A 5,000-nucleotide genomic window follows, 5' to 3' on the forward strand; every position below is an offset into this window, starting at 1 on the left:
CCGACGGAACTACGCCAACCATGCCGGCAAAACAGTATCGCCATCTATGAAAATACGGCGAAACCACATGCAATACCTCCATCTATGCGAATCGGACAACACTACGTCCGCCATGTCGAGCGCACCACAAAACATACCGCCATCTGTAGGTCTCCCGCAACATGACCTCCTGCAACGACGATACCGTCATCTATGGGACGCCAAGCCGACTAAGACAGCGATGGGCCCAAAGCTCCCTTCTTTCTACCCCACCCACAAAGCCTGCACCCTCTGTCGACAACAGCACCCCAACGCCAGCGCCTCTGCCGCACGAAGTCGTGGACCGGCAATCACTCCACCTGCACCCGTTCGTGCCCCACCCCAACCGCCCAACTCGCAACTCCAGCGGATGAACGGCGGACTTTGCTCGCACTCGCAATGTGCAATCCACCCCTATAACGTGCGTTTCATGAAGAGTTATGTCCAATATGCGACATTCCCGCTGTCCATATACATGAGCTGCCAGCTGTACCACGTACGAGCTACAGACGCGATCGCGTTGCTCTCTGTACGAATGCAGATGCTCAGCGGCAGCTAGGAGGCGCTCCATCCATGTCGGTACCGGTGAGCGTTGCACTCGCAGTCACAAAAACGTACGGCAAGTATATTACTCGGAAGAGTCAATGACAGTCCAAGCCCCCCTGCGTGGGAAGAGTCTTCCTAGGCCATGACCCACCGGAAGGGCGCAGCGTCCCCCACCCCAGACATGTGACGTCAGACTATCGGTATTGACGACTAGACTGATTCCTTATAATCATTTGCCATACACCGGTGGAAGCTGCCGAGACGAGTAACTACATAGCGGGCTCGCCGTGTCACTAATGTACAGAGATACAATAGTTTCGACTGGAACCGGATTAAACGTATACACGGCGCTGATTAGTAATAGATAGAGCCATCAGAATACAGATAATGTATAGACCTGTCCGTATACATGCTGAAAGACTCTGCTCACAATCACACGTCAGCCAGACACTCTTATCACGCACTACTCTCTGCCTGTAACAGGCACACAGACAATATGTAAGCACCAGCATGGAACACCACCCAGTGCATCCTCTCTGCCACATTAGACAATCCACACTATCATAACCAGACCGGGAGGTCCACTCGGAAAACAGAATATCCCACCCTTCCGACAACCACCATTGCTCAGCTAAGCCACCAACACCCACACATGTCCCACACAGGGGTGCACCCAACATCACAATACTGCCTCCTGTCACACCACACAAACAATGGCAGGAATGAAAGACACAGGTCTGCCACAAGCATGGAATCAGAGCGCCGCCTGTTATGAGCCAAAGGTGCACCCTGACGTGGCAAATCAGATGATGCCGCAGTCATTTACTTACGATATTCACAATCAACAAACCGGCCCCCCCCCCCCCCCAAAACACCTTTCCGTACAACAATGTGTACCTTAACCTAACCCATATTGTGCCTTAACCTAACCCGTATTGTACCTTAACCTAACCCGTATTGCGCCTTAACCTAACCCGTATTGCGCCTTAACCTAACCCGTATTGCGCCTTAACCTAACCCGTATTGCGCCTTAACCTAACCCGTATTGCGCCTTAACCTAACCCGTATTGCGCCTTAACCTAACCCGTATTGCGCCTTAACCTAACCCGTATTGCGCCTTAACCTAACCCGTATTGCGCCTTAACCTAACCCGTATTGCGCCTTAACCTAACCCGTATTGCGCCTTAACCTAACCTATGTTGCGCCTTAACCTAACCTATGTTGCGCCTTAACCTAACCTATGTTGCGCCTTAACCTAACCTATGTTGCGCCTTAACCTAACCTATGTTGCGCCTTAACCTAACCTATGTTGCGCCTTAACCTAACCTATGTTGCGCCTTAACCTAACCTATGTTGCGCCTTAACCTAACCTATGTTGCGCCTTAACCTAACCTATGTTGCGCCTTAGCCTAACCTATGTTGCGCCTTAACCTAACCCATATTGTACCTTAACCTAACCCATGTTGCGCCTTAACCTAACCCATATTGTACCTTAACCTAACCCATATTGTACCTTAACCTAACCCATATTGTACCTTAACCTAACCCATATTGTACCTTAACCTAACCCATATTGTACCTTAACCTAACCCATATTGTACCTTAACCTAACCCATATTGTACCTTAACCTAACCCATATTGTACCTTAACCTAACCTATGTTGCGCCTTAACCTAACCTATGTTGCGCCTTAACCTAACCTATGTTGCGCCTTAGCCTAACCTATGTTGCGCCTTAACCTAACCCATATTGTACCTTAACCTAACCCATGTTGCGCCTTAACCTAACCCATATTGTACCTTAACCTAACCCATATTGTACCTTAACCTAACCCATATTGTACCTTAACCTAACCCATATTGTACCTTAACCTAACCCATGTTGTACCTTAACCTAACCCATGTTGTACCTTAACCTAACCCATGTTGCGCCTTAACCTAACCCATGTTGCGCCTTAACCTAACCCATGTTGCGCCTTAACCTAACCTATGTTGCGCCTAAACCTAACCTATGTTGCGCCTAAACCCAACACACGTTGGGCCTAAACCCAACACACGTTGGGCCTAAACCCAACACACGTTGGGCCTTAACCCAACACACGTTGGGCCTTAACCCAACACACGTTGGGCCTTAACCCAACACACGTTGGGCCTTAACCCAACACACGTTGGGCCTTAACCCAACACACGTTGGGCCTTAACCCAACACACGTTGGGCCTTAACCCAACACACGTTGGGCCTTAACCCAACACACGTTGGGCCTTAACCCAACACACGTTGGGCCTTAACCCAACACACGTTGGGCCTTAACCCAACACACGTTGGGCCTTAACCCAACACACGTTGGGCCTTAACCCAACACACGTTGGGCCTTAACCCAACACACGTTGGGCCTTAACCCAACACACGTTGGGCCTTAACCCAACACACGTTGGGCCTTAACCCAACACACGTTGGGCCTTAACCCAACACACGTTGGGCCTTAACCCAACACACGTTGGGCCTTAACCCAACACACGTTGGGCCTTAACCCAACACACGTTGGGCCTTAACCTGCTCTGTAATTGTCATACGACGCGTTAAATTAGTGTAGTGTTGCCTAACTGCAACCCCCGCAATATAGTTTGCTACTCGCACTGCCCGGTCCCCAGAGTATCGCTTCATGTTAAACACCTTGCAGCTATACACTGTAATGCGGATGGCAGCAGGACGTACATGCTCAATGCCCTTCGCAGTTGTTCATTGGCATTCGCATGGCGAAGCACAGCCTACGTTGTGGTACGGCTTGTGTCAACTGTCCGCTGATGTTGTACGTCCAAATCACACACTGTACTGCACATTGGTCCTCATGTACTGAATGATACATCGTGGTACATGTGTGACCGTACCACGACTGCGCCAACAACGGCGAACCATACGGTCCAAATATTGTGCACTCAGCTACGTGTCGTCTCCCTATAAGAGCTGGATTGCAGTATGGTATGCCGTGGATGGCGATCAGCATGAGCCGTCTGTTGATGTAGTGGCGCGTGTTGTCAGACGTAGTCGTCTCTTCTCACACACCGTGATAGCATGGTGCACTGCGTTCCACATCTGCGACATGCGACAGAGGCCGGTTGACAGTCGTTCGCGCAATGGACATCGCATACGTACGGGGGCCACCTTCCACGTGTTCGCGAAGCGTGCACATGTTGTTGCGTGTATGTGGGCAGACATAGTGTGTCGTGACACCTGACACAGGCATGCAACAATCGTTGAATTTGCAAATGGCGATGGACGTCTACGTTTGCTGGTGACGTTACGCAAATGAACAACTGGTAAACCGTTGTGGTGCGGTTGTTCTCGCTAGAGGTGAATCAGTGATGGCGACGATCGGTTGAGCTACCAACCGGTTGTTTCAGCGATACCCACCATGCCCACGAACGTGAATGGCATGTGGGTGTGAAGCGATACGCGGCGGTGGCTGGGTGGGACCGTCCCCGGCCGGTGAGGGGGGGCCTCCCGGCGTGCTGGCCGCGCGGTGCGTGGGCGCACGCGCTACAGCCGGCTGGTGGGGGCGGCCAGTGGCAGGCGCGCCGGCCGACGGAGGCGGCAGGCGGCGCAGCTGCGCGCCGGCGCACCCTGCACGCGGCGCCGTGCGGCCAAAGTAGGTCCTCGCGGGCCCGGTGCGAAGCGCGGTGGACATCTGCAGTGTGCTGGTCCGATTGAGGACTGTGTGCGCTGAGGATGCGCCGCCGCCCGGCGCTCGGCGCCGCGACGCCGTCTGCTGCTCGGTCGCCTCTGCGGTTCTCGCAGGTGGATTGTATCGCAGCTGTGCGGACGTGTTGGCGCGTGCGCTGTGCTGGGAGTGTTCGCTTCGGCACCCAAGTGGGGCTTTTGTCCTTCTGTGGCGCTGGCGTTGGAGCTGCCGGCCACCGTAGGTGGCGCGTGTTGTCTCCCGCCGGCAATGCCACGACAGCACGCTCCCGGGCCTCTGTCGGCAGCGGCAAGCTCAGTTGGGAGCACGGGTGGTCGCACCTAAAGCGTCTACTCGCCAAACTCCGGGCGATTGCGCCTCTCTCGAACCCGACCAAGTACTTAGGACGGCGCTGCGCGCCGCCGGGACCTGAGAGGGTTTCGAGGTGTATTGTGCAGGGGAGCTCAGCCTCCTCCTGTTTGCAGAATAATTGAGCGGACGCTTGCGTGTTCGCGCGGGCCCCCGGGACACACTCCCGGGCGGCCGGCTGCTCAGCTCTAGTTGACGCAGCTCCCTGGTTGATCCTGCCAGTAGTCATATGCTTGTCTCAAAGATTAAGCCATGCATGTCTCAGTACAAGCCGCATTAAGGTGAAACCGCGAATGGCTCATTAAATCAGTTATGGTTCCTTAGATCGTACCCACGTTACTTGGATAACTGTGGTAATTCTAGAGCTAATACATGCAAACAGAGTCCCGAC

General features: G+C 53.4%; 1 non-coding gene across 1 annotated transcript in view; it reads left to right on the top strand.

Moving 5' to 3' along the window:
- Window positions 1-4,811: 4,811 nt before the first annotated feature.
- The window catches only part of LOC124593314, a 1,910-nt gene continuing 1,721 nt past the window's right edge, over window positions 4,812-5,000 (top strand). Inside the window, exon 1 of the ribosomal RNA XR_006977961.1 lies at window positions 4,812-5,000. This exon is cut by the window's right edge and continues 1,721 nt beyond it. This is a non-coding gene — a ribosomal RNA (small subunit ribosomal RNA).

This window comes from Schistocerca americana, unplaced genomic scaffold (genome assembly GCF_021461395.2).
Source record: "Schistocerca americana isolate TAMUIC-IGC-003095 unplaced genomic scaffold, iqSchAmer2.1 HiC_scaffold_98, whole genome shotgun sequence".
Taxonomy (NCBI): Eukaryota; Metazoa; Arthropoda; class Insecta; order Orthoptera; family Acrididae; genus Schistocerca; species Schistocerca americana.